Here is a 10,265-nt window from a genome sequence, read left to right on the forward strand (position 1 = left end):
TAATTCATCACGACAAAGTAGGATTTATTCCAGGGACACAAGGAGGGTTCAACATCTGAAAAATCATTCAATGTAATCTAACACATCAACAAAAAGAAATATAAAAACCATATGATAATATCCATAGATGGTGAGAAAGCACTCAACAAAGTACATCACCCATTTATGATAAAGGCCCTTGAAATTCTTGGGATACAAGTAACTTACCTCAACATCATGAAGGCCATCCACAGACAATATCATTCTCAATAGTGAGAAGCTGAAAGCATTCCCATTAAGATCTGGAACAAGAAAAGGATGTCCACTCTCACCACTGCTTTTCAACATAATACTGGAAGTCCTAGCCAGAGCAATAGACAAGAGAAAGACATACAAGGAATCCAAATAGGCAAGAAAGAAGTCAAACTATCACTATTTGTGGATGATATGATAATATACATAGAGAACCCCAAAAACTCCACAGAAAAACTAATTCAACTAATCAATCAGTTCAGTAAAGTGGCAGGATACAAAATCAATGCACAAAAATCAGTAGCCTTCCTATACACAAACAATAAATCTGAAGAAGAAGAAATCAAGAAAACCATTCCTTTTATTATTGAAACAAAAAAAAAATCAAATACTTGGGAATAAACCTAACAATAGAAGTAAAGGACCTATACAAAGAAAGCCATAAAACACTGTTAAAAGAAATAGAAGTAGACACAAAGAAATGGAAAGACATCCCAGCTCATGGATCGGAAGAATTAACATTATCAAAATGGCCATCCTACCAAGCAATCTACACATTCAATTCTATTGCAATTAAAATTTCAATGTCATTCTTCAAAGAATTAGGAAAAAATATTGATGAAATTCATATGGAACCACCAAAAACCCCAAATAGCCAAAACTCTCCCATCACTCTCCCAGATTTCAAAGTTGTTTATTTATTTTTTTTTTATAGAGGCATGCTTTATTTATTTGTTTGCTGGTTTGTTTGTTTGTTTTGTTTATACATGCACTGGGTACAGTCAGAAGCGCGGGAGGGTGAGAGAATTCACCAGAGCCAGAGCGGGGAGCAGAGCAGGCAGAAGGACCGAAGTACACTGCTGAGGGGAGCAGCGGGCGGCAGGAGAGGTCTGCACGCCATGTGGGACCCTCCTCTGGTGGCCGGGGAGCAGCCGGGGATCGAACCGGCGCCGCAGAGGCCGCGCGCAGTTTCGCAACCCAGCGCTCAACCGCTGCGCCACCGGGGAGGCCCCCCAGATTTCAAACTATTCTACAGCACCAAAATAATCAAAACAGCATGGTATTGGGACCAGAACAGACACACGGACCAATGGAACTGAACAGAAAACCCAGAAATAAACCAGATGTATGTTCAACTAATCTTTGACAAAGGAGCAAAGAATATGCACTGGAGCAAAGAAAGTTTGTTCAATAAATGGTGCTGGGAAAACTGGGTCGCTACATGCAAAAGAATGAAGCTTGACCACTACCTCACACCATGCACAAAAACCAACTCAAAATGGATTAAAGAACTAGACATAAGACCTGAAGCCATAAAATATATAGAAGGAAATATAGGCGAAACACTACATGACATGCACCTCAAAGACATCTTAACAGACACATCACCCAAAGCAGTGATAGTGAAGGCAAAGATAAGCAGCTGGGACTACATCAAATTAAAGAGCTTCTGCACAGCGAAAGTCACAATAACCAAAACAAAGAGAAACCCCACCGACTGGGAGAACATTTTTGCACACAACACTAATGATAAAGGACTGATCCAAAAATCTACAAAAAGCTGACGAGACTCAACAAAAACAAAGAAAATAATCCAGTCAAAAAATGGGCAGAAGAGCTAAAAAGAAACTTCTTCATAGAGGAAATTCAAATGGCCAACAGGCATATGAAAAAATGTTCAACATCAATTGTAATCAGGGAAATGCAAATCAAAACTACAATGAGATACCATCTCACACCAGTGAGAATGGCACATATTAAAAAAAAAAAAAAAACAAAAAACTAGCAACAACAAATGTTGGCGAGGTTGTGGAGAAAAAGAACTCTCCTGCACGGTTGGTTGGAGTGCGAACTGGTCCAACCACTATGGAAAGCTGTGTGGAGGTTCCTCAACCTGCTAAATATGGAGCTTCCATATGACCCAGCAATTCCACTCCTAGGTATTTACCCAAAGGACACAGAAACATCAATTCCAAATTAATTCCAACATTAATTTCAATTGAATCATACTGCACCCCTATGTTTATAGCAGCACTATTTACAATAGCGAAGCTTTGGAAACAACCCAAATACCCAAAAATAGATGACTGGATCAAGAAGATGTGGTACATATACACCATGGAATATTACTCAGCATTCAAAAAAGATAAACACATGCAGTTTGCAGCAACATGGATGGAATTGGAAGGGATCATGCTCAGCGAAATAAGCCAGAAAGAAAAAGAAAAATACCGCATGGTCTCACTCATAGCAGGAATCTAGAAAACCTAAAAAAGGCACCAGGAAAAAGAATAACTATAAGAAAGAAAATATCAAAATCAACAAACAACTATGAACCAGAGACACACTATGGCGGGTGGGGAGTGGGGAAAGGCGGGATTGGGGTCAGAATAAGGGGGTTGCAATTGTATGGGGAATATAAAAATAAAATAAAAAAAGATACAATAATAAAAAAAAAGCATAAAGGAGATGATTTCAAATGCAGAACATGTGGGATCCTAAACTGCATCTCCCCACACACTTGTGTCCATCAGGGAGAAACTTGCTCAAACTCAAACAGACAGCTTTGATATTTCTTCCTCCTGAGCTCTCTGGGCCCGGCCACACTCCCTGGACGGCTGCTGGCTCGGGTCTGGCCCCAGGTCCTGAGACAGTGGCTCAGTAGAGACCAGGGTGAGGTCTCCAGCACCTGGAGCCCGAGGCGCGCTCGGCCAGGGCAGAGGGACTTGTTCCAGCACCGCGTCAGGAGTCGATGTATTTGTTACCGGTGGTGCCAGCTGATGTCCATGACTCAGAGTGCGTGCGACACATGGGAAAAGCAAAGACAGACGCACCAGGGCCCGGACAGGTGTTTGGCAGGAGGGTGACGCCACAGTGACCATCCTCAGACCAAACTTCAGCTGGGATTGGAGAGTGAGCCACAGAGGTCGCCGTTCCCCGATGGCCAGTGTGGTCCCCACGGGCGCCACTCACAGGGCTGGTAGCTCGGTCAAGGACACAACAGAGGGGGTGGCGGGCGGTGTTCTCAGGGAACTCAAAACAACCGGCCACTGCAGAGGAGGCAGGGAGAATGATGCGCCCGTGCCCACCGGGAGTGCCCAGCGAGGGGGACACTGTCCGTTCCACACTGAAGGGTGGAGGAAGAGAAAGCAACGATGCCTCGGCTGGGGGCAGGTGGACTTCTGGACACGTTCAGGAGGACAGTGACCTGCACCTCAGGGTCAGCACTGTGGGCAGAAGCAGGAGGAAGCAGATCTGGCAGAAGACAAAGGGCAAAGCTCTGTGCCTCCTGCTGCTTGAGGGGGTCCTGCCGGACAGGTGCAAAACCAGGGCACAGCGGCTTGCGGGGGCTCTAGCCCTGGGGCTGACGTGCAGCTGTACCCAGCCTGGCATGAGCCACAGGAGAGCAGGCCCAGGGCACTCCCTGTCATGATGGTGGCTCTGAGCCCAGACGCAGCGGCTAGACCCACATCTCAGCTTGGGAGTGAGGCCCCTGCATCCTGGCCCAGATACCCTGAAGTGCCCAGGGCAGGCAGCGTCAGACCCACTGGAGCCGGCTCTGGCTGTGCCTCCCCCGAGCAAATGGCCCAAGAGCCTGCCCCGAGCTCAGGGCAGTTTGGGTCTGGGCAGGGGCCGGGGTTTCACTTGGGAATAAGGTGCCAGGATCGTAAATGAACCCAAATGGGCAGCGCCCTCCAGAACTGACAGGGCTGAGCTCTCACCAGCTGCCCTCAGGGCTGTAACCCTTGAACACTGAATATGGAGTGATCTGACCGGTGCTTCGCCGACAACAATAAACAGCGAGCACTGGAAATGATCCCATTAGACTTGAAAGTGGGACCCATGAAGGATGTAAGCCATGCAGGCTCCAGCTTGGACGGATAAATTAGCCTCAGAAGAGAACGCATATGGCAGGAGCTGATGGCTGCACACCCTCCCCAGACAGAGTCGTCACGACTTCAGGACCTCCATAGACTTGAAGACCCCCGAAGACACCCACAGAGGACTGGCTGCCTCAATGCCTCAGGCCCTGCCTGTAGCATCTCCTGCAAAGAGCACTTGGGCCTCAGCCCGGTCTCTGCCAGCTGTTTGCAGGTTGCGGACGTGAACACCCCAAGAGCTGGAACACTGGTGTCACTGGCCACTGCCTGCGGGGCCGGGTGCTCACCTGCCTGCTTCCTGGTGGCTGGCGCCTGTGTGTGGCCTCCTTGAGAACTCTCGATGGTCCAGCCATGTCTGGCCCGGCATCTGGTGCTGTCCAGCCTGGTCTGTGGACTATTGCTGTGGGCTCTGCCCATGTGGGCTACCTCCCAGGGACATGGGGATTTGATCTTGATTCCTGGGTTCCCCCGTGCTGACCCCTCCCTGTTCTCTGCCCATGCACGAGGACCCCTGGGTGTTGCCAGCCACAGCCCACAGGCCCACATGACAGTGCGTCATCTGTGTCCCAAAGGCGCAGGACACCAGGACCCGAACGGGAGAGGGGCCAGTGGACATGCATCCCTGGTGGGGTCGTGTGCCGGCCAGAATAGAGGGGCGGGGGCATCTGTTTCCATTGACAGGAACCGTGGGGGACGAGGCCCTCCCCTCACTGTCTGCAAGAAACTCCAGAATCACCATCAGTTTCTTGCGGCTGCAGCTTCTGGGACTGCTCGTCAGGGTGGGTCCCTCAGCTCACTCCGGCCTCCGCCTTCCCTCCTGCGCGTGTAGGGGATGGGTCCCCAGTGTGCTCGCCCACGAGCTCACTTGTTGTCTGTGACCCTGACCTGGGGGACCTGTGAGGACTCAGGGAGACCCACACCCGGGAAAGGATCCCCCACTTTGCTGTGTCAGAGCCCGAGACACACCCACCTCGAGGACACGCCAGACAGCGCCGCCGCGGCGGGCCTGACCCCCATTGTAAGGTCAACACCAGCCTCCATCAGACACGACAGTTCAAATGTTGTTACATTTCCAGGCGCTGAGATAAACGGCCTTTTTGAATAAAATAATTCCCGTGTCAGAAGACCCAGGTGCCTCCCCGTCTCGCTCCTGGGAGTTTCTTGGTTGCCCTCCCCCCCTCCACACACCCGGTCCCCCTGCCAGGCCCAGGGAGTGCCCAGGGGTGGCGGCAACTTTCCCACTCCCTGTGGACGGGGCTCGTCCTGGCTCTGACGCAGGGGCCACCCGTCCCTGCGGGGTCAGGGGGGTGATGGGGCTAAGGGGGGACCAGGTCCTGCCTGCGGAGCCTCCCAGACCCTTGAAGCGCTATGTAAAGGTCAGCATGACACTATATGTCAATTTTTCTTTTTTTTCCTGTTTTTTTCTTTTTTTAAAGATTTATTTATTTATTTTACACAAGAACCGGGGTACAGGGCAGATGTGTGGGAGAGTGAGGGGATTTACCAGAGACAGAGCAGGGAGCAAAACAGGCAGACTGATGAAAAGCACTGCTGAGGGGAGCAGCAGGAGAGTCAGGAGAGTTCCGCTGCACCATGTGGGACCCTCGCTGGCTGGCTGGGAACAAACTGGTTCTCAGAGGTTGCAGACAGCTTCACAAGCTGCGCTCATCCGCTCTGGTCAGATATCTTTAAAATTTTCTATTTTCTTTTAGACCAAACTTCTAAATCTCTGTTGAGCTGGAGAGTTGATGTCATCAGTGATGTCACGTGAGGCTATGCGAGTTTACAACTTGCTGCCATCCAAGAAATACTTTATTCACGGGTATGGTTGCTTTAGTTTGGGGGTTAATTTCCCACTCTGTGGGCACAATGACACCCGCAGTCCACACAACACCCCGTTAGTGCCTCCTCTTCTTCCATGCCATCCCCTTGCTTCTCTCTGTTCCCTCAGGTAACAGCACATTTTTTCACTAAGCCCGACATCTGCTTTTGCTGCATTTGGTGATGGAGCTTTTCTGTATTTCTGTTCCACAGACGAGTGAGACCATCCGCATCTGTCTCTCACTCTCCGGCTCATTTCACTTCTCAAAACCACCTCAGGATCCAGCCATGCTGTCGAAAATGACATGATTTCATCCTTTCACAGCTTGGTGGTACCCACTGAGCGTGGACCCACATTCTGTACTCACTGCCCTGTGGCTGGCACTTGGGTGGGGCCAGGACTGGCCATGGTAGACGGTGCTGCTGTGACCACAGGTGCACGTGGTCTGCCACGACTCCCACCACAGAGTGTTGTGAGGACACACTCCAAGGAGATGGGCCCCGAGGGCGCATGGACAAGTGGCTCCACACCCTAGGGAGGGTTTGAACCTCAGACACACCAACCCCGAAACAGGCCCCTGAGCTGGGTCTTCCCCATATGTCTGTGATGTGGCCCCGGGGCCAGAACAAGGGATTGGGGCCTGTGTGATATGGCCTGTGTGCCAAGGGACAAGGGGGGATGAGGGCAGCATCATCTGAGACCCAGGGGGCAGGAGACGCCATAGAAATGCTGTGGGAAAGCTGGTCAACCCCTGGGTCAGTGTTACAGGCCTGAAAACTCGACCAAGGCCACAGAAGCATCTTCATGTGTGAGAACTGACCACAACCTGCGCGGCCTGTGATGGCTGCACAACGGGGCCCAAACCAGGCTCCCGGAGCCCGTGTTGGAAGATAAATTAGCCTTTCAGTGACGGATGGTAACACAGGCGTTTCTCACCTCACTGGAGAAGCCATTTTAATGGTTGTGCCCAACTACAGGAAATAGCTGCAGTAACTCTTCCGATCCTGCAACATCACTGAGAGATTTATTTAAACGGCCTGGAAACGGTGGAGGACGTTGCATAGGAAGAATCTCAGCCCAGCCTCTCACCCTCGGCCACATGCCCGGCCGTGGGATGGTCGCGTGGAGGTGGTTATGGCGGCTCCCGGGTGTGGCAGGACGCGGACACCATCACACGCAAGCGCCACACGCACCCGCTCTGGTCGGCACTGCGGCATGATCTGCTCACTGAGGTACTGACCGTTCCCAAGTACCTCACAGTCCAGGCCACACACAAAAGGCCTCTTCCCATAGGGCAGAGGACATAGCAGGCGTGATGTCCACCCAGGAGCCGCACGCCACGCACAACCACCCACGACCATGGCCAACACCATGGCCCCTCCCCAGGTGAAGACCACGGAGAACCTCCTGCAAGTGGCAGACACTCAGACTCCAACCAGACTGGCAGGCGTGAGGTGGAGCAGCCATGAGTACGTGACCAAACACACACGCAGCAACATGTGAGGACACGAACCATCCCCTCTCAGAGGGTCCAGTTTTCTTCCCTCTGTCGTTCATTCTGCTGAATTTCCCCCCTAACCTCCCTTCCCCTCTCCCCCGCCTCTCCCTTCCTGCCTTTTCCCTTGCAAACTTTATTTCCCTTCCTCACTCTCATCCACCAGCCCCCTCCCAGGTGCCCCCATGGAGGGCACACTTGGGTGACGGTGACTTTCCAGCGTCCCTTGGAGGTGCTCATCGTGGCTTTGAAGCTGGGGCCACACCCGGGTTCCCTGAGGCTGGTCAGTGATGATGAAAGAGACCTTTGAGGAAAATTAATTAGAAGCCTTTCCTACAGGGTCACAAGACACACAAAATAGCCTCTGACACACTCAGTGCACTAATTGTTCACTGGGATGTGAGACAGGATGACGCCAATTAAGACAGTGACCTGAAAAAGGGCGTTTGTCCCTCTGGAATAAAGTCACTTGATGGATGGATCTTGGACAGTGTCCAACACGCGGACACCAGCTCCAGAGCTCAAATAGCCCAGCCCTGAGGCCCTGCTCTGTCCATGAGGTGGCGCAGGATGGGGTGGAATGTCCTGTGAGTGCTCAGAGGCATCCCCAGGAGCCCCGACCATGGAGTGAGAGGCCAGGACGCCCTCTGTCCACGCATGGGGACAACCTCAGGAGAGACAGGCCACGGCAGTGGGAACTTCCCCCCAGACTGCAGGTATCTGCCCCCAGCCACTTGCAGGGGAGAATCCACACAAATCTGAATGACTTTAGATTTCATGCTTATTTCAGACTTGAGAAAGTATCATAAACTATTCATTTTATAAATTGCGAAAACTGATGCTAAAGTTACACAATGTGTTCAACTTCTCAATGCGGTATTGTGTTGAGATGACTTGCAATGTGAGAAGATATGTTTTCCTCTAACTTAAGGTGTTTAGAAGATTTTTCCTTAAACACATTTGTGATATTAGAGGCATTTCACGTACAGTATCACCTCGCATGGGTGGCAACCTTGGGGGCGGCGCGGGGCAGCATAAATAGGACTCCAAGTGCAAGCAGAGAGACTCCTAGAGGGCCACGTGTCTGGACGTGACTGCTCCCCGGGGCAGGTCTCACTTGTATTTGGGGGTCACACTCAGGCAAGGCAGGCGAGTCCGTGAGGAAGGTGTGGGGTGAATGGTGGGTGAGGATGGGGATGCTAAATGTCTGACACGAGTTGGGGGAGGGAATAGGAGCTTCTGCAGGGGCTCCAGCTGCTGCCTCAGGACGGCCTGTGTCTAGCCCTGTCACCACTTCCTTCCTGTCACGGAGATCGCTGGTGAAGCTGCTCTGGCACCAGTGTCTGCCTGTGTTCCCAGCAGGTGTGCTCAAACCAAGACTGTCCTGACGAGAGGCTCCTGCCTGACCCACACTAGCTGAATAATCAGCAGAACCTTCTGGGAATCAGGCAACAACCCAAGAACAAGATGCTTGGGGCCCGACAACAGTGTATGTGACCATCGCTGCTCATGCCTATGATGTGGGCGCGGAGCACAGGGAGGAGCCAGAAAGTGAAAGAGCCATGACAGTCAGTGACATGCACAGTCACGGGGGGAAACTCACGGGGAAAGTCAATGGACGCTTCTGGCGGGGAAGGGGCCGTGAAGAGCCCGGCCTGGCTCTGGGCCACAGAGGTTCCCGCGCTCAGAGGAGCCAGTTCCCTCAAGACCCAAATGTCCTCTCCTGCCTGGGGGGACGGGAGGGCTTAGGGGGAATGGGGGGGGCGGGGAGTGGAGACCTGGAGAAGACACGGGACCCCTCTCACAGGGAGCCGCCCCCTTACTGGGCCGGGAGCTGCTCTGAGGACAGGGGTGCCAGGCCTGTCAGTCGCCAGCAGGCTGCGCATCAGGTGAGCAACAGTCAAGGGGTTTCGAGGCAATTTCTGGTGAGACGGCTCTTTCTCTCAACAAGTGGCGCGGCTGCGACTGTGTCTGTTACTAGACACGGGCTTCGGGGTGATCTGACCTCATCACCCTCTGCGCGCAGGACACTGTCTCACACTGTGACGGGAAGGGGTCCCCGTAATTGATCAGGGCCAGGGCAGAGACGGGTCTTGTGTATTTGTCATGAGACATTTGTGTTTTATGCCACTCAGAAGAATCCCAGGCCCTTTACCACAGCCTGTCCTCAATTATTCCCTTTTCAATTAAAATATCTGGGTCATTTCCACGAACCTTTCACAGTTATTTCATATCAGCACATTCTCCTAAAAGTCCTGCCTCCCCAGGCCCTGGCCCTCCGTCACCCCACAGAGCGGGGAGAGGGTGAGATTGGAGAGGGAGGAGAGAGGGCAGGGCTGCCCCGTGTTCAGACATCCCCACTCACGCACGGGCCTGGGGTGAGGAACAAACCTGCACCCGGGGGACCTGGGTCCCTGGGACCTGCAGGGACAGCCACACGCACAGACCGTCCAGCTCAGCCATGGAGCGGCCTCCTCCAAGCACAGATGTGCATGAGTCTGAGGGGGACAGAGGGGCCGGGGAGGGACCCGGGGGTGGACGAGCCCATCCTGCAGGAGGGACGTGTGGGTGTGACCCAAGAAGAGACTCTGCAGGAGACACACTAGAGATGGGAGGAAGGTCCTTTAATGGGACATCACAACGTGACGAGCTGGTGGCCGGCACCACAGCCTGGGCGCACGGAGGAGGAATGTGGGGACAGTGAGCGGAGATGCAGCGCAGGACTTGGGCCTGAGCGGCTCTGGCAGGAGCGTGTGGGGGCTGTGCTGGGAATGCGGCTGCTGAGTGTCCACTGAGCCTCAACACGCGTGACATTAGAGGTCTCTACAGTGAGTGT

This window comes from Talpa europaea, assembly GCF_964194135.1.
Source record: "Talpa europaea genome assembly, chromosome: 2".
Classification (NCBI taxonomy): domain Eukaryota; kingdom Metazoa; phylum Chordata; class Mammalia; order Eulipotyphla; family Talpidae; genus Talpa; species Talpa europaea.